Below are 20,571 nucleotides of genomic sequence, written 5' to 3' on the forward strand. Positions count from 1 at the left end.
AGAAGCTTGGTTCTATCTGCCTGGCCAGCCCAGCGATGACTCAGCACTGCCTAGAGAACATACACACACACATGCACACAAAAACACAGACACACACTTCCTCTCGCCGTATCCATTGGGGTCTTGGCCGCCTCCGTTCCCAGGGTTTTCCCTTTCTTTTCATCCTCTCTGTCCTCTGAGGATCTCCAGATGTGTTTGGACTCAAACTTCCTTGACTTTTTACCTTGACGAAGAGCCATATTCAAACTGTGAGGGGAAACAAAAAGGCTAACACAGTGTTTGTGTCTCCTTTCTCTGTTCTTATCCGGGACCTCTAACCTCAGCTCAGTGTTTTATTATTGTATTATTGCTTTCCTAGACAGCATTCGGCAGGAGACGGCAGAAAAAAAAGCCAATCCAAACACACGAAATTGCAACTGGAAAACATTTGTGCACTCCTGCCTTTTTTCCTTCCTCACCTTACTCATCACTCCCTCAAGCTCCTTCTCCTCCCCTACAATGCCCGCATTCTTCTTCTGCGAAGCACACGCACGCTCGCGATGGCACACTGATTGCTTTCTTCGTCTCTCTCGTGGGCTTTACAGAAATTTGGCACCGCTTTTTTCTCCCCCATCGACACCACAAAACAACCTGAGGAACTGCTGCACTGTGTCGAGATCAACGTCAGATTTTTTTGGCAAGAAGAAAAAAAGAGAAAAATGATCTAACCAAACAAATGCTACTGTGAAACTACTGATGCAGCAAGTCAACCACTGCTGTTTAAAAGAGCAAACAGGTAGTGACGCATACCACACAAGTCTTTAATGGACAAATGCAAAATGTCAAACAAGTGTCAAAACGCAGCAGCTAGTCACACTTGCTGACATTTAGACAAATATAAAACAATCTCTTCTGAGCATGTGACATGAGGCAAAGTCCTTCTAGAAGCAAGCCTAACCACTCAGCAGCCATCTTGAATCACCTCCACAATAACTTAGGCAGTAATTATCTATTATCTAAATTAGCTTGTAGTTGGTCAGTGAATATAAAAACTGTATCCTGACCTTGTCCTATAAAGTTAACCACACACCAGGTCAGGTTGCAAGACACCACAATGAGTCACACAGCTCTCATCTATCCCTAATACTCATGATGTACACGCTCCAGAAGTGGACATAAAAGAGTCTGATTTTAATCAAGACGGAAGGAAACAGGATGTGTGAAACACAGACATGAATCGATCTTGTTAGCGTGAGTAACCTCATGACTCAGGACTTACTGGGGAAATTCATGTGTTATATTGCGGCATTTTATTCCCACTAAATGGAAGTGCTAGCAGTATGATTTACAGTAAACAGCGTCCTGGATGTGGTCTGCAGGGAACAGAGACAACATGATCTTTTGCTCAATATTTTTTTGTTTGCACAAACATTAACACCACATGGCTCCTCTCAAAAAGAAAAGAAAAAGCTTTTTTTGGAGCAAAACCAAGAAAATAAAATCTCCCAAGACCGCGGCTTATATAACACTACAACTCATAGATAATAATCTATGCTGCTGGTGGATGTAGACTGCTATTTATATCTCACAGGCCTGGTATCAGCTCTCACACACCACTGAGTTACCCTGTTGTCCCCATTAGGGAACAGCTCGTTTGATGCAACGGACACACACATCCATGAAAGTGTTGAAGTGACCTGAGTTTTCAGGTCATGCATTCAAATTAGGAAGTAGGGGTCTGGTTTGAGAGCGCTGCAGCACCTCTAATGGCCACTAGATGCTGGATGCATAACCGAAATGCAGACTGGGTGGGAAAATGTTACAAGTCTGACAAGTGCTAAACTACCTCGTAAAATAAGATTTTAAAGGGTTTTAAAAACAAGTTTACTTAACCAATAAACTGATCTCGAGGCTCCTGTGAGTTTGTATAAGGGAGAATTTTTGAGTCCCGCTGCCAACCGAAGCTGAAATGTTTTGTCACCGGAGTCACATGGCAAAAAAAGCATAATTAAAATAATTTTAGCTTAAATGTAAAACATTTGATGTTGGTAAACGTCAAATAGCTCAATTATCTAATTTATGTTTTTAAAATTTACTTAATGGCTTGGAGTTTTAAGTGGTTTAACTCAAGTTTGCCAATGTAAAATTATCAGACCTTGCATACTGAAAAATGACAGTATTGGAAGATCCTAACAACGACAAGATGACTATATGCCAATGAGTTCTCTGAAACAGTATCAATTTAATTTCAGCAGATTCTGTGCATCTCGGAGTTGTTGGGTTTTTTCATGCTAAAAGTACTCAGCACTCCTGACAATACTCAGCTCAGTCCTTGATAGTACCAAAAAGGCACAGCCTCAGCAGCTCTGACACTGGTTACTGAACAGGTGCAGGCATAAATACTCAGAGAGCAGCAGCATTAACTTGTCCTTCATTGCTGTTCCACACTTGTTGTGACATTCGGTCAGTGTGTTGCTCGACCGTCTTTCCACTGTTACTGGACAGCTGGTTAAGCTAGGAAGAGGTGCACAGCGTGGAAAAGATGACTAGCACCTTGTTATGTTGCTACAGCTGTTTTTGCCACTGTAAACAACTGGAAAAAGCACGCCAGACTCAGGAAAAATAGACAAGACTTTGCAGATTTATGGAGATTACATTTGGATGTTTCAAAGCATAGCATTTTTCATAATGTAGTCTTCTTTTCCAGCTACTAAACTACCATTAAACTGGTCCAGGAAGGCTATTGGTGTTGCACTTTTCTCCTTATGAAAGTAAGGGGTCAGCAACCTCCAGTCACTAAAGGAAATATATGTATTCCCCAACAGGTGGCTGTTTCTAGGTGAAACTGGTCACAAAGAGGATGCTATACCAAAAACCTCAATGTGATAGTTTTGGCTGCAGATTTCTACAGTCGCCCATAGTTTGCATGATGCCAACTTGATCCAAGTTTGATTTTGAAGGCAACCGGTCTTGTTCTCAATTTACATCACACTCCTCACAGTTTTAACATCACTTGGCAAACATGTTCGCAAACAAGTCAGCATCTTCCATGCAAACTATGGACACCCACAACAATCTGCTGGCAAGCAGCTTGGTTTCAAGCAGGTTTTCAGCGCAGTGCTTTTTATTTGTTTTTGTTTCTAATGTCTCTGTAAAGCACTTTGAATCACCTTGTTGTTGAATTGTGCTATACAAATAAACTTGCCTTGCCTTGCCTTGCAGTACCACACAGGCAGCAATCACCAGCAATCACTTGCCATTCAACTGAGGAATACACATTTTCCAGAGTGACCTGTGGTTTTCAGGGGATCACCAGTCATTAGGCATGTGTGGCCGGGGCTTGTCAAAACCTATAGTCATGTAAACAATATCGCCTAAATAATCAACTAGCCAACTCTATGATTATAGCTCTACTAATCAGCAAATCATTTTAAAATAAAAAATGTTTATAAAAAATTCCAAATTCACTGAATTCACAGTGGAAATCAAGCGAACTTTCCCTAAAGAGCAAGCTGTGAAGAAATTGTAAACTATAAGAATAAAAAGATAAATATGAGAAACTAACGACAGCAGAAGTGGAATTGAACTCCTTTTTGCACAAAGACAGGAAGAAGATGCAACCACAGGCGCAATAAACATTAGTTACTACTTGACTGCTACACATCAGCTCCAACACTGCACTCCCGCCAGACCCTCCAGACATGACATCACAGACACTACCTCCATGTTTTTTCAGACACACTTAAACATGAATAGATATCAGATTGTTGGGCGATGAGCTAAACTGTTTGCTCTTGCTCTAAAACACACAAACATACAGATGTGTGAGCAACTGGTCTGGGAATGTGTGTACATGTACACCTCTATGTGCTGATTAGTTGTACATTATTGAAAAAAATAGGATGCAGTCCTAACTGTCACGCTCATTAAGTAAAATGCAATTTACAGCGAACCACATCCGTCCGACCTTTATATAGCCCGAGCCTTATTACCGACATCAGCCGGATCCAATCTATTGCTTATGACTCAATTAATATGCATGGCATAGAGGCTCACAGAGACATCAAACACTCGGCGTTTCCTGTAAAAACTGCAGTGGAAAATTTATATAAATCACACACACAAAAACCTAAAGCCAAAAAATAAAAAAAACAACACAGCAACATGTGCATCCAAGGAACTCGGGTCAAAAACAGATTTTATTACCTCTGAATTTTCACTCCCTGAATCATTGAATGAATCAGAGATACGGATAAACTTATAAAGCAGGGGCACAGTAAGTGATTGTAAGAGGGGGGAGAAGGCAATAAAGCAGTGAGAAAAGGAAGAGGAGGAGGAACAACAGTCACAAGGACAGAGAGAAAGACAGATGGGCGGATAATGAGAGGCCAGGCAGGAAGTGAGAATAACAAGCAGGAGAAAGCTGAGAGGAGAGGAGACGGCGCCAGGTTTGTGGATGAAGGTCCAGGTGGCAGAGCACAAGAGGAAAGGAGACCAAAGGATCACTGCTCTGCTCTGCCTGGGCAGCAATCACAGCAACAGGAAGCCCTGCCCTGGCAAGCAGCAAACAGTGCACACATGCAAAGACGCCGTGCATGTACACTCACATGCACACCAACGTGCTGCCTTACGTGAGGAGAGAACTAGAATATCAAGTACAAGTGTTACTTAAAATATTTAACTGTGAGCATGATGAATACACATTTGTGGTGAAAGCTGCAAGTGAAAAAAAAAAAACAAGTGGTTCTGGGAACTTTTCTGCTTTCGTATTTTAAGGCTAAATCGCAGTACACAATACACATCATGATATTTTAGAATAACCTCTAAATTATTTTATAAATGTTCGATTTATCTACTCTGATACATACACTACACTGATTACTTAATAATGACCTAATATGTTAAATTTAAAGGTACAGTGTGTAAAATCTCACCACTAGATGTCAGTAGATTGCAGACTGCCATCAACTGTATCCTGTTTTGTTATTGATCCTGTTTTTGCCGCTATTAGCAACACCAGTCTTTGGAATTAGGGGTGAGTTTTGATTATCGATTTATCGATTAAAATCGATTCTAGCTTGGATAACGTGATATCGATTCATTAAAATCCTGAATCAATTTTTTTATATAAATTTATTTTGCCCGAAACGCCAGAATCTCAGGTTAAACCTCACAAAATTTCAACAACCACCAAACAGCTAAAACAGTAAATGAGAGCAGGTACACGGATTCTTCACAAAGATGCAAACACAAAGCGCTGACCCGCCGACAGATCAGAATCAGCGAAATGTCGCCTTTCTCACCCAATGGCACGGACACGGTCGGGGCCGAAACCCGACAGCTCGCTGATTCTGATGTTTCGGCGGGTGCGCGCTTTGTGTTTATGTCGTTTTTGCGCTGATTCTGAAGCTGCAGGTTTGATCTCTCTCCAAACAATATTGACTGAAAACGCTTAGCTGTGTCTCTGATAAACCCTCTGTAAGTTTGCTCTGCTTCATGCTTCAACAGCATCAGGTAATGTTCATATGCTGATTAACGGTTTCCTTCTGTTTTTGATGTACTGCAGAATATTTTTTATAAAAGCCCAGGCCTGGAAAATCGCCTTCATGTTTTTCTGTGTTTTATCCTCAGTTACTTTGACACAAAGGCATCTGCTGTGATGCTTAGACCTTTGATAAAGTCTCGCAAGTGTCAGCTTTCTTTTTATAGATATAAAAATATGGAAATGTACTGATACGTGATCAGAATTATAATATTTCTGACTGTCTGAGGCAAAATTTCCCCGATTCAAATCAAATCGAACTGAATCGAATCGTGGATCGAATCGATTCGGGACCTTGTTAATCGGAATTGAATCAATTCTAGAAATCAGTGACGACACCCAGCCCTATTTGGAATGGAGCTAAGGTCATTGGACTTGGACACTTAGCGAATAAACTGTCATATAATCAATCTATTTATCAAAGGGAAAGTGTCATTTTTAGGACACCTAAGCCTAACATTAGCCAGCATAATGTTAGCTTATAACCATCTGTTAATGATCGGTTGTGAGCCAACTCCTGAGAAGGAGAATAACCAAAAATAACTATCAAAAAATAACTAGGCATGCTTACGCACGTTTTCGTCTCTTCGCCACTACATAATGTATTTTAATAATTATAATTCCCCAAAACAGCTCCTCAGATAACCTAAAGAGTATGAAATATATGATGTATAAAAAGCATCCCACTAAACTCATTTACTTCTAAGCCATTACAAACTCCTGCACAACCCTACAAGTTTTAAAGAAGTTTACAAACAACAGCTAAGTTGTGATTTCAGCTATAGGGTATTTCTAACTTAGACTAAGAGGGTGGATGATATGCGAAAGTGGCTGATGCTAATTTGGCATATGATCTTCTTTTCAGAGAAATGGCGCAGACAGTGTCATTAAATAAATATATAATTAAGTGCAATTCAAGCATCCTCTCTCCACAAGAACAAAGCAAAACCGAGATCATTTGTGACACAGCTAAGGTTCATCATAGCCTGCACGATGCACCTTGGAGGTGCAGATTTATGCACTGGACCTTCAGCTTAGAGTTGCATGGGTTTTTTTTTATCCACATGCACACAAAAAATCATATGATCACATCAGCTAAGCTAAAACTGTTGAGAGAAAAACTGTAAGTCAGATCATAATTCAGCACCGAAAGCTTGTGACATGATCATTTGGTCAGATATACGAGAGCACACAAAAAGCCAAATTAGCTACAAAATGTTCCCGCTGAAGAACAGCTGGTAATTTTAGCTCTTATCAACATGATATTAATGGGAGGAAATGGGTCGGCTTTTATCGGCTTCTGAGATAAAAATAAACCGAGTCACAATATGAAACTGAAAAGATGTGAAATCGCTAATTGTTTTTTTGCCATCACTCCACTGAGACACGTCGTCACTAGTGATCTTAGTATTATGATTACTTATTTTTGCTATGTTTTAACACTGTTGCTATAGATGGGAGAGTGAGAACGGCGAGAATAAACGGTCATTACAATCCCATTTTAAGCAGCAGCAATCACGTTAGCAGCCTGATACAGAAACTGCTTTGGTCTCTATAGCTTATTTCTCTTTAATAACTGTAGAGTGGATGAATAAAACCATTTAGATTTTGACTGCCTTGATTGACAAGTATACCAACAGAGACCATTATAACCAGTAGCTGTCTACTAATTAGTCTTCATTCAAATCCTCTCAACCATGCCTTTTTGAGCATATTAAGTTAATTTTTTTAGAACATGTGGGCACCACTGAGTGAAAGTTCAATTTTATCTTTTTTTTAGTACTTTCAGATTTTAGATACAACTAACCAAGTTTTCTACTGTTAGCTGTTAAGTTAGTGACAAGACAAACTGGCAGTAACCAATAACCTAAACTAAATACTTTAAAACGAGGAATCAAGAAATTAATAGGTACTGCTTCAGTGGCTGCCTCCATCCAGTCTTTGTTAATGTTTGTTTATAATGGAGCACTGTAACAAAAAATAATTTCCCTTAGGGATCAATAAAGTATTCTGATTCTGATCTTTTATGTACAGTCTACGATACGAACTAGCAAATTTATACTTTCATAACTTCTCTAGTTTGATCGGTAAACTAAGAAAAAATATCGCCATGCCTGTGAAGAGTCTGCTTCATGGCTGTAAGTGTACATAAAGTTAATAAATGTCCCACCAAGTTTGATCAACAACATCCATAAAAAACAAAAAAGCCGACATGAATAAAAATCCACATACCACTACTATCCAAGTCTGTTTTCAAGAGAAAAGGGTCCAGGAATTCGCTCTAATACAGCCACCATTCAATATTGTTTTGACAAGCACAACTGCCTGCTGTACTGATAGGCAACATACCAGTTAACACAAACCGACACCATGTGACCTTTTTTCCATTCCTTTCACTTCATGTTTTATACTTGAATGCAACAAGCTGCTCTGCATCACGCCAAAGTGGCACGGCCTGACATCAGCTACCCGCAACGAGCTGCGTTGAGGCCGATTGATCAGGTGCATAAAAGCAGAGGCCGACATGAAAAAGACATACAGTCGCAGGGTTGGGATTGGCTGAGGCTTACTGTTCCTGTTTGTGTGAAGTGAGATGTGAAAGAGCTTTGATAATACATAGAGCAGAAAGCGAGACGCACACAGCTTACATAATTGAAGAACATATTGTAAAGGAGGAAGTAGCGCTGAAACATGAGATAACTTTGGGCTTAACTTCCCATAGCCCGAGGAAAGCATCAGCTGATTCAAAGGTATAACACGAGGGGAGGCGGCGATTGCAACTACTAGGCACAGCCAGAGCCCAGTGGTGTTGTTATACAAGTTTAATCTGGATATCACAAAGACATGGATAAGCTTTGGCTCTGTAATCCCTGTTCCAAACACTAACTTGTTGCTCTGTGAGAATGAGCAGGAAACCTTTTGTCTAACACATGTCAAAGGAAAACAATTCGGATGTAGCCATATTACTCACAAAGAAGCTACGGAGTAAGAGCAGGGGTGTAACAATACTGAAACTGAGACTGAAATCACACTACAAAGATCTGCAAATCTGGACTTGCCATGCCATAAGATTGAAAGTGTTAAAATATTCCTATATTAGAAAATATGTTGACCAGCCATCTATCCCACATGGTGATAGAAGTCCTTCAAGTTTCCCGAAAATGCACTTTTTCAGGTTTCCTTCATTGAATTATCAGAAATAAGGTCAAACATCCAGGATTGCCAGTGCTTGTTTCTTTTATTTTGTATCATCATCATCAAATTGGTGCAGTTTTTATATCTCATCTTTTATATCTCAACAGACAGATGCTTAAATTTATGCTCAAAAATTTGATTTTGGCTTTAAATTCTGAAAACGTGTTTCTTCAGACCTGAAGATTTCTTTATCGGTGTGTTTTAAATTTATGTCCTTATAAAGACTCAAAAATGCTGAAAAAATAGGAATGATTAAATAGCACTAAATGTAAACCCAATTCCACGTGCTTCAGTGTTGGCCAGTACGTCGGCTGTACTGATATACTCTTTATAATGTCAAGCGCGATATGAATTTTTCAAATACCACTACAGTGCTGAACAGATAACATACCCACTGTGGCTTTCAAGTGGTTTAAATGTACTTACTAGAGGCCACAAGAAATGGTGATGGGGCCTAGAATAAACTGATCAGTCTTCCAAAAGCTAAAATACCTCACACTGATGCTCCAGGAGAATCAGAAGGAAATATCTTGTAAAAAAAAAAATCTCCGCGTTAGATGTGGAGTGAAAGCAGGGGGTGTAACAGTTGTGAAACCGAGACCAAAATCAGTCAAACGTCTGCCCGTGTGGAGCCTGCTTTAATCATACTAGTCGCAAATGAGGAGTTTAGTTTTTATCTGTGACCCAATCAGAAATCACATGATCAGGCCTCTGGCAAAAATAATTTTTATCAGTCTTCTTTTGAAAGAAAAAAACTAACAAAACCTAAAGCTGTAATCTAAAACCGCTGTTTCTGAGAATTGTTACACCAAATCAGACCTTTACCGGACCTGATTGTAATGAAGTGTTTGCCTGTAACACAGACCTCATTGTGTGTTGTGTTTTGTCAGCTTTGAGGCCTGTACTGTCTGTGATGCCTGTCATTTGCTGCTGACTTCATTCCCTCCTCACATGTCAAATCCACACAATCAAAGCAAAGTCATAACTTGCCTCTCTCTTTTTTCTTTTGCCTGTTGCTACACGAGCCCTATAGTTTAGTATTTCCTTCACATGCCAGGGTCAGGATAATGACAGACTGCAGATTGTGTAAAGATGTTTTGTATTAGTCATTGGTAGGATGTCGGACAGCTGGAAGGATGTGTATTAGTCAGGATACATAATATCATCATATTAACTGTTTCATTTAAGCTAAAACCCCAGTTTTGTTTTCCAGTGCTCAACGTGGATTACTCCTGCACACAGTCTGAATTCCTTCTTATCATCATAGACCCAGCCTTTGCTTTTCCTACTTTCCCAACCTGCCTCCCTGTCTCAGTTCCCACCACAGGAAATAGGCAGAAAGTGGCTGGACTTTATTTCTGTGTCTTAAGAATAGCAGCATTGTGTTATTGTTGTCGGAATGCAGAGGCCTGAGCCCCCCCCCCCCCCCCTTTAAGTAATAGCAATTTGCCCATATGTAGTGTATAGCAAGAAACAGTGTACCCAGTACAAAAGACAAGTCTTGACCACTGTTTTTATCCCCTCTTGATTTCTCCAGCTCTGTGATGCAGACTAATGCAAACATAGAAGGGAACAAGAGAATATCCACCACTGATGTGTCACAAATCTGTTGCATTTCTGCGTCATCACAGGATAAATGATACACTCCTGACTTTTAATATTTAATTATTATTTTCCCTAAAGCTACACAAATGAGTCACAATATCAAAAAACACTGACAGGTGGGTTGATCATCTTGTTACAAAGCAATGTTCTGCTGACATTCATATGGATATTACTTTTGACACTCAGCTCCAATAGAGAACCAAAACTGCCAATCAATAAATAAACAGATGTATGAATAATTACAAAGACCAGTGGCCAGACTCACTCACAACAAAAATGGCTGCCTGCAATCCAAACAGATCACTGAAGAACTGAGCCCCTACTCACACAGGTCGAAAACCGAGCCAAAACTTTACCTCTGACCTTTTGGGTACAAAATATCCCCACATTATCAAGAGATATTCAAATTTTGGTCTAATTAGCTTAGAAATTGTTGGCCAAGAACAAATGAGAGTGGGGTTTTTTTTACCGTTAAACACAAAAATCAGTTCACTGTTGAATTTAAAAACAGCTTCTCAGCTCGACTGTCACCGAAAGCTCAACCTCAACTTCTTACTGGAAGGTAAGGGATCAAAAGCTTAGTTTCAGAAAAGTTGATGACACAATCCTTGACTCAGCTACTCACCACTAAAACTGAGTCAAATCAAAACAATTCAGTCGATTCACACATTCACGACTCAAAACTCCACATACATGTCTGTCTGAAATCCACAAGCACTTTATGAATGAGTCACATGATTGTTCTGATTCACTTTGCCAATATTTAAGAGGTGCAATACTCCATCACTGTGTTGAGTTGTTGTTGGGATTTGGCTGAGACATAATTGACTCCATCATTCACTCAGATCAGCAGTGAATCATCTGCAGGCATCTGCCTTCCCGGAAGGCTAGTCTAAACCTTTCTACGTTGGGGCTTATAAGGAGCGAACAGAGTTTCTGTGTTAGGCCTTACAAAGTGCCTCTTTTTGGCACAAAGACATTTCCCAAGAATCCTGTTTTTCTGCACTGATAGCAAATTATGTGCTTGTGATGGGACTTGCTGCAAACTGGACATTTTGTGTGAGAAATGTAATCCTACTTTCACTTCAGCTGAGACACGACTCGTATTTCTGCTAAATAGAAAAACACAGCTCTGTCTGACATGCAAGGGCAGAAAATTCTCACATTTGCAATACTACAACCATGAAGTACTTAGCATTTTTGTAAAAAAATTAAACAACAACAAAAGAATAGCACAGTTTAAATGCAGCGAACAACTCCAGCTCTGCACCACGCAGCCAAGGAATCTGGAAAAACTTGTCATGACGGGCAGTGTTTCTTTGGACAACTTGAAAACAAAACAAACTCTTGACCCCATCATACACCTTCACTGTGTGCAACCACCCACACACACATATCCATCAATGTCCAGCAAATGCCGAGCCTGCAAGCGCACACATGCTTTTAAGTGAGATCCTTATGCTGCTGCAGCTAAATCAAGACTATAATCAACATTCTTCCAACAACAAGAACAAGGGTGCATTGGAGTAAAACACACACCCACACACACACTCTCTAATTATTGCTGTTTTGGAAAAAACACAGGCACGCATGCGTATCCCCTCTCTAACACTTGCACAAACGTGTTCACACACAGGCAAGTACTTAACCCTAGTGAACGCCTTATATGTATATGTTTGTGTGTGTCTGTGGTGAGAATCCACAATTAAAGCTAAAATTTTAGGACTCAGATGCCAAAAGCTGTGCAAGTCATATCACATAAACATACACCAACAGCTCAATAATGTCCGGGTTATTGTAGAAAGTCTGTTATGACCAGAAAATAGCCTTCTTTCCTTCCCCTTTTTTTGGTCCTAATTTGTTTCTTCTTTATTTCTCAGTCAACTCCCAGCTCCCTGCCAAATTATCTCCCATGGCTCTCCTCTCTCTTTTGCCGCCTCCTCCCTCTTCCCCACTGAGGCCACTGTGGGTCAGACCTAGAGCTGGGCGATAGAACGATAACGATATGTATCGCGATATAACTTTTACTCGATAGAGAAATCAAGCTATCGCGATAGACCTCGCCGCTCTTGTCCTCTTAATATAAAAAAAAAAAAAAAAAAAAAAAAAAGGTCAGACAATCCAAATCAAGTATCGTAGCGCAGAACCGAACCAATCACAGCCGCAGCGTCACGTCGCGTTACGTACAGCACAAGTACCAAGCCGCACTGTGTTTGTTTGGGAAGCAGCCAGCGGGTAATGGAGCCAGCGCATAATGGAGGAAATGAGTGTGCCGACTAGAAAAATCAACCGAGCATGACCGAAGAGAAAACAGATGATGGTTCCAATGCCGGAGAGATTGTCGAACGGAAGAGCCATAGAAGTTCCGTAGTGTGAAGGTATTTCGGCTATTTCAAGTCTGACAAAAAAACAGTAGCGTGCACTGTAAATTGTGCCGAAAGCAAGTCTGGAAATACAATAAACTGGTGCATGCGTCACACTGTGCGCCACGTTATTGTTTCGGTGAAATGAATTTCTACAATACTGTTAATTCTACTCTCTGCAGTGTTTAAATGCTTACATATACACACAGTTACTGTCCCTCCACACATACGACTCGGTTCTGCTTCTATGCCCCAGCTTTGTTTACTTTTTCCCACCGAGGCTTCTAGACTTCTGATTGGCCAACATTTCTGCACGGTTAGGAATCTAGCGCCACCTGCTGCTTTGGCATGTTCATAGCAGCGTTTTCCTTCATTTCTGCCTTTATGTGTGGACGGGATTATTTTTTAAAACGAAAACGGAAAATCTCCGTTTTCAAAAATACCCGTGTACGTGTGGACGTAGCCTCAGTCTCTGACTGGAAGCGCTAATGCGTCATTCGGCTTTTGTCAGACTAAAGTAACTGTTAAAAGTGTTTGAAAAGCTAAGCTATACAACAAGGAGAGATTGAGAATTTCCTTTTAGTTCTCAGTTTATTTGATATTGACAAAAGTTAGTCAATTTTGTCTGTTCTTCTGTAAAACAAACTAAGATTTATTTTTAGAATTAATATTTTGTTTCTAAGTGGAATTGACAATTTAGTCTGTTTCGTTTGTTCTATTTTGAAACTTAAACGCTTTAGCGGCTGCCTTTTGTGTAGTTTGCAATATTTGCCTTTATTTATCTGAAAAAGTCTCATGTTCCTTAAGTACATCTACCCTGTTGAAATTATTATGGGAAATAAATATTTAAATAAAAACAAGCTGCTGATTATTTCACATTTTACTTGTGAGCAACGGCACATTTAAATCTTACAAATATAGTTATTTGGCTTATATCGTGATAGATATCGTTATCGCCTGAAATGAAAAAAACATATCGTGATATGAAAAAATCTCATATCGCCCAGCTCTAGTCAGACCTCTCTCGTGGTCTCATCAGTGGATTTCTTAGAACCCCTGGGGGAAGCGGAAAAGCTGACTCTGATAACATCTCAGTTCAAGACATCGAACCATGACAGTGTCTGATCCGCATCTGATAGCCAAAGCTTCAGAGTTCACTCCTCTCACTTGTTTCTGGATGCACAACTGGTTCAAAAAACAAAAAAAGTAAAAATGATCACGATTAAGCTGCACTCCTTTCTTTCACAGCTTCCAGGATATTAATGTGCTGTATTGCATAAAATCCCCAACCAAGTAATCATATCAAAATGCACTGCTAATCCTGGATCGCACAGGAATGAAAATGTACAGAAAGCCAAAAGGATTTTAAGATCTAACCAGGCTGTCGGATTAATAAAAGTCATAAAACACTAATGCTGTTTAGTTACAACAACACCACATGTGAAGGTTTTGTTCCTTCTATAGCTCCACTCTGATTAGTAAATTGCAATGAGAGCAAATGCACTACATGAATGCCAAAGGTCAGGCATAATGTTCAACTCGAGCTCATTTTTAATGGCATGTCTCTGTTAGAATATACTTGTGATTGTATATTCAGTTTTTTCTTCCCTTTCTTCCTTTGCATTGATACGGTTTTACGGGCATAGCCCACTTGAGATCAAATTGGGTTGCATGTGGCCTATAAGTGTGACACCCCCACTTTAGCCATACCACAAAGAGCAAAAGAGAAGTGAAGACAGAACCAATGCATCCATGCATCAGAAATCAAGAAAATCTGTGGGGAAGTAAAAGGGTTTTTTTCTGAGAAATAACAGTTTCACTTGAGACTACACAAGCCAAACAGGAATCTGGAAGTGCTGCAAACCTGTAAAAAGATTACAGATAGGCTTTAGTCTGTGGAGGGTTTTCACCAGCTTATAACAATGACGACCAAGACTGAAGAATTTTTTAGGATGTATTTTCAAACAAAAGATACTATCACAACAGACAAAAGAGTTAACTTGTGGTTAAACTACAAAAAAAGGAATATTTCATGACTCAATACAGTTTCACCTTCTGATGCAATCAGTTCGGTCATTTTAGTTTGTGTCTGATATGGTTCACTGTTTTCCAGCTGGTATGGCCTACATTACATTCTCTTCATGCTGGAAGCAGGAACTAAAGTCCTTGCTGTCTCTCTTTCGCCTTTCTAATTCATTAATTTCTGCACAGAAGACGTAGCCATGGCTGCACCTACATCGCTCACCATCGCTCTTTATCCCACACTGTAAGTTATGGTGACTGAATAGCGCTCCCTTAACCCAATGCACCGTTAAATATTCTCCTGGCTTTGCAGGCCTGTCTGGCATAAACCACGTCAGGTTGGCTCGACAGAGTTAAAATTATCAGCCAAAGAAACTATATACAAAGCCGTGTTACTTTACCACCCAAGAGGGATATTTTTTGCCTCTGTGGCTCAAGGTGTGACTGTTGCATCGAAATGACTCAGTCGTCAAAGTATGCAGACCTCACAAGGTAAATATGTACCCTGCAGGTAAGCTTCAGCACCTGTTAATATCACACAGATCACACACGGGCAAAAGTAAAATAACGTAACCACCGAAAAATGTAGAAGAGGCAGAATTATGCAAAGAAAATGTTAACGTGAATGACAGCTCATTATTACCTCCAATATAATGTTGTAATTATATTGTGACCCAAACAGTGGTGCATGTAATGGGCCTTCTAATTTTACTGAAGTCAGCATGTCTTTATGCTATTTTACCCATTTGATGGCGATTAAGGATGGCAAAACATATCTGGTGGTCATGAAAATGTTTTAAATAAAAAATGCATTTAAGCCTTGATGTGGTACTCCCCAAGTTATATCACAACAAAACAAACCCCAATTGAGTGTTAATACATTGGTATTAACATGTTTAGCACCGCAGGGAAAAGGGAAACACCACCTGGGTCTGGGTGCAGTTCCCCCCTCCAGGGGCGGGGGCACCTAGACCCGGTTTGTAGAGTACGCTTGGGGAGTGTGATCGTGTGTACAACGTCTCTTTATGTCTGTCTCCACGTTGGTTGAGTGTGGAGTAAGTGCATATGAGAGCATGAGGGTGGGAATGGATGTTTGTATCTGTGTGTGCCTGTATGTCTGTGTCTATATGTCAGGTTGGGTGTCAGGCGCCACCTCTCTGGGGACATCTCAGGCCCTCCAAGGTTTGGAGGCCTATCTCCCCCTACCACCACTTCCCCTGCCAGTGGCGGACCCCCTCAGACATCGGTGCGTTGGTGGTTCTTTGTGTCCGGGGATGGGCGTCCAGGTACACACCGGCTCACTCCTTGGCGGCCGCTTATCGGGGCCTGGAGCCTGGGGCTCGCTCGGGCCACTTCGGAGGTGGGGTGCCCCCGGCCTCTCGGCCTGGGGCTCGGTCACTCAGGCGCAGCTGGCTGCCGGCGGAGCTCACGGGCGCGTCACTGCAACTCCCCCTGGCTTCTGCTCCGCGGCTGCTGAGTGAGCCCTCATCTGGGACTCTCCTCAGCTCTTTCTGGGACAGTGGCGCAGCTGCCCCTCTGTTGGTCTTCCTTGGTCTCTTGTGTTCTGGGGGCCTCTGGATGTCTGGAGTTTTGATCTCCTCCACACCTGCTTCACGCCCTGGAGGACGGGGCTGTGGTCCCCCCACACCCTCTAGCAGATTATTACATGAAGGAACCTTTTAAAAAAACAAAAAACAAGCGCGTCCATGCTCACAGGTGTACACACGGGTGATCACACCCACAAACTACACCCTTTTTGGCTCCTACCTCAAAGCACACTGTGTTCTGTTGATCTTATGTGCTGCACAATAATGTTTAACATTTAGTATTTACTGTCATATTCCCATATATCATTGTGATGTTGTTTATTCTATTACTCTTGTTCTCTTCTGCTTGCTTTCTTTTTTCTTTCTCAGCAGGTGATCCAGGTGATTGATATATGCATTTTTTTTCTCTGCCCGTTCTGTTGGTTTTTGTCTTTTGCCCTTCTCTCCCGTCCCTCTTCTCAGCTGTTTCTCTTTCCCTCTTTCTTTCTCCCCTTCTTTCCCCCAGTCAAGTCTGTCCCGTATTCAGTAAGTGAAAATAAAATAAACAATAAAAGGTGAATCAAATGGACCATTACGGCAAGGCTGGGATGGTCAGTTTGGTAAAGTAAATCCGTTGGGCATCTTTCTTTGCCTTTAGACAACAATTCTGATGGCAAAAGAGCCAAACGGGACAGGCCCAAAAAAAAAAAAAAAAAAAAAAAAAACATGTTTAGCAGCCTCTGGTGTTTTTTGTTTTCATCTGAACCATAACCCCAATATTTTCCAAAAAGCATCTTAGAATGTAGTTTTCCATCTGCTCTTTACTACACATTTTTTGGTCAGAGGATTTCAGCAACCACCACAGCTAGTGAAGCTTTTACTTTGAAGGATCATGCTCCTGTAGTACACACACAGACCAACGTTGCCACATAAAGCACTCCACATTCACACACCTTGAACTGAACCATCACAACTAAAGGCACAACACGCCTTCACCTTCCCAAAAGTACCTTCATTTCAAAGCTCTAAAAGCTGGAATCGGTGCAAACAAAGACACACACACACACACACACACACACACACACACACACACACACACACACACACACACACACACACACACAAACAGCCATGAGCCAGAAATAGACCTGAATTCCTTCCAACACACACACACACCAAAATGAGTACTTTGATTTACTCTCTCTCACACACACAGACACACACTCACACAGCACTGGACTCTCAAACCAAGTGGCTTCTCCCCACTAGTTTCTAATCTCCATCCAGCAGTCATGAATAGGCGCAAACTAAATTTCAGATGCACGTTTTTAACACGGTATTTTTTTAAAGCGTACTTTATCAGTGCCTGTCTCTGTATTTAAATACCTGACACGAATCCCTAAAATCAAGGGTCAGTGGGATTAGTATTGCGTCATCACCATGGCGACCACTGCTGAGTAAATTTGCGCCAAAGCCTTAAACAATTTTTTGAGTGACATAAATTCACTCGAGTTAGTTACAAACTTGCCAACTGCACATTTCCATGTGTGTATATTGTGACAGCTGTGCTCGCTGAGACAGAAGAAGCTGTTCTGTGGTTTGACAGGACCAAGTTAATTTCTAGTTAAAAGAAAAAAAAACACTTTAGGGGCAAAAGGGAAAAAAATTAAAGGAAAATCTGCGCCAGCACCGCCTGCATGCAACCAACTCGGGAAGCTACTCCTGCAGACCCTTTAAACTATACACAACCACGTTTTTTGTTTTTTTTTTTACATTTCTTTTTTCCGACCTTGAAGAAAAAATGTTCACATGGCTGCTGCATATTTTGGGATTAGTCGCCAAGCGGCTACATTTAATAAAGAAAGAAAAAGAAAGAAAGAAAGAAAGAAAAGTTTAGCAATGCTAAGAAGAGAGTGTGGGAGAGGGAGGGGGGGTGAAAGTTACTGCCACAACATACTCACGTTCTCCGTTATCTCGGATGGGCACCCACCGCAGCACGACGACTAACCAACAAGTTGGACTTCGCATAACGGAAATGTGTTGTGCATTAAAGTAAGTCTAAACGACGTCAGTGAAGAGCAACGTGAAGTGGACACCGGAGGAGAAGCCGTGCGATAAAAAGTCCTTCGCTTTCTCCCTCATTGTGACTGCATGCGACTGGTCCTCCGCAAAAGGGGGGAAAAAAGAGAGAGGAAGAAAACTTTCAGCCACGAACTTGACGCGGAAAAAAATGGTTAGCCCTCGTTTCCGTCAAAAAAAAAAAGAAAAAAAAAGTGTGGCGGTCCAGTGAGCTTTCGCGATTAAACTTACTTCCGCATTTGTATTTTCAAAATAAGACTTTCTATCTTAAGGAGGCAATATCCGAATTGTAACACCGTTATTACAGTAGACTAAAACAAAAGTAAAATATTGCGTGGAAAATATTTTACTTAAATTAAATAAGAATTAAAAATGAGTTTCTTTTATAAAGACAAACAAACTGTATGCTTACAAAGCTCATTAGAATAAAAACCACCAAGGTAATGTGCTTAGTTTTAGCGTTTGCTTTTTTCATGTTCATTGAGACTGCAATGTCTACATGATGAGAAGTGTTTGCATTGTAATAGACTGACAAATGCCACCCCAATTAAAAAATAAACACCAAAAGTAACACTGAAACTAATAAAAACTGAACTGAAACAGAACATTTTCCAACAATAAAAACTAAACTGAAATGAGCAGATCCACACAGGAAAGGAACTGAAACTAAACCTAAATGAAAATAAAAATTCAAAGTGAAATGTAATGTACTTTTCTTGTCTTACTGCTCTGTAAAAACAATTTTTTAACCGTACATTTACAAGTCACCTTTTCTGCCTTACATGGCGAAATTAGAATGACCAATAAGTCTATAATGCATGTCTTTGGACTGTGAGAGGAAGGTGGAGTAGAGGAGGAGGCCCACGCAGGCACACGGGAAATGTCCAACCAAAAGGGCAAATGGAGAGTCAGTGCAAATAAGACAGAATACGCGTGTGTGTACTGTAAAGCTGCAAGGAGTAGAGGTAGTGAAGGTGCATGACTTTAAATACCTGGGGTCAACCATCGAAAGCAACGGACAGTGCACAAGAGAAGTGAAGAAGAGAGTGCAGGCCCAGAGACGAGTGTCGGATGTGATTTGAGATAATTACAGCAAGAGTGAAAGGGAAGGTTTACAGGATGTTGGTGAGACCTGCTATGATCTATGGTTTAGAGATGGTGGCACAAACAAAAAGACAGGAGGCTGAGCTGGAGGGGGCAGAGTGGAAGATGTTTACATGTTTGTTGGGAGTGGCCAAGTTAGACGGGATTAGAAATGAGTACATCAGAGGGACGGCTTGAGCGGTTTTAGGACAAAGTTAGTGAGATGGTCTGGACTTGTGTAGAAGAGAGAGACTGGATATACTGGACAAAAGATGTTGATCACAGAGGAGGCTCATGGATGTAGTGAAGGAGAACAGTGCAGATGGTGTGAATCCTATGGATAGGGTCAGCTGGAGCCAGACCATCCACTGTGGTGACCCCTAAAGGAAGCAGCCAAAAGAAAGAGTAGAATTAAATTGTTTTATTCAAATAGATGGCCATTGAGATTGAGATCTTCTTTTCAACAAAGGGCATACAGTTTAAGAGCACAAAGTCACAATGACACAGTATACACGCTCAGAAATGAAAAAAGCTATGTACAAGAGGTCCCTTTAGGGGTTGCCAAAGCAACCCTAAAGGGACTTGTTGTAAATGAGAAGACAGAAGGAAAAAGAAAAAGTACAAGAGTAGTTGCAGATACACAAATATAACATTTTAAAATGCTCCAATGGAATCAGATAACTTCATAGTTTTTTGGGTTTTTTTTTAGCTTGTTCCATCTGTGTGCAGGAAAGTATTCAAATGTAGTTCTTCCATAGTTTGCTGTGGGTAAAAGGTACAGCCAAGGTAACAATGTCCTGTGAGCTGACATTTAAAGTCCTATGTTTAAATTCAGGCAAAGAGCAGAGATAACCAGGCGATCTTTGTGGAGTCTTGCAAATAAACCCCATACAGTGCTGTTTAAGATCTCTAGTACAAGATGAGAACAGGACCCTCTGTGATGAAATAGTGATACATGAAATCAACATAAACCACACCTTACTTTTTTCTTCTGTTTTGTATTTCTAATGAACTTTCCTTTATATTTTCCTTTCAGTTTGTTTCCACAGTTCACTTTTACTTCATTTTTCATTAGTTTCAGATTCAGTCTTTTTAATTCTTATAATATGTTGGGTGTTTCTAGTAAGTAGACTATTACAAAACAAACGTCACATTGTGATGGCAGTTAACATGAAAT

General features: G+C 40.6%; 1 protein-coding gene across 2 annotated transcripts in view; it reads right to left on the reverse strand.

The window, feature by feature from the left end:
* Positions 1-18,492, reverse strand: part of sh2b3 (SH2B adaptor protein 3) — a 75,591-nt gene extending 57,099 nt beyond the window's left edge. The window contains exon 1 of one of the 2 annotated variants that reach the window (XM_080894226.1): positions 18,194-18,492. The gene's annotated coding sequence lies outside the window, so the exon portion shown is untranslated. Of the gene's footprint in view, positions 1-18,189 lie in introns of both variants that reach the window. The other variant, XM_080894227.1, reaches the window with a different exon arrangement.
* Positions 18,493-20,571: the final 2,079 nt, after the last annotated feature.

This window comes from Rhamphochromis sp. 'chilingali', assembly GCF_963969265.1.
Source record: "Rhamphochromis sp. 'chilingali' genome assembly, chromosome: 10".
In the NCBI taxonomy this organism is placed as follows: Eukaryota; Metazoa; Chordata; class Actinopteri; order Cichliformes; family Cichlidae; genus Rhamphochromis; species Rhamphochromis sp. 'chilingali'.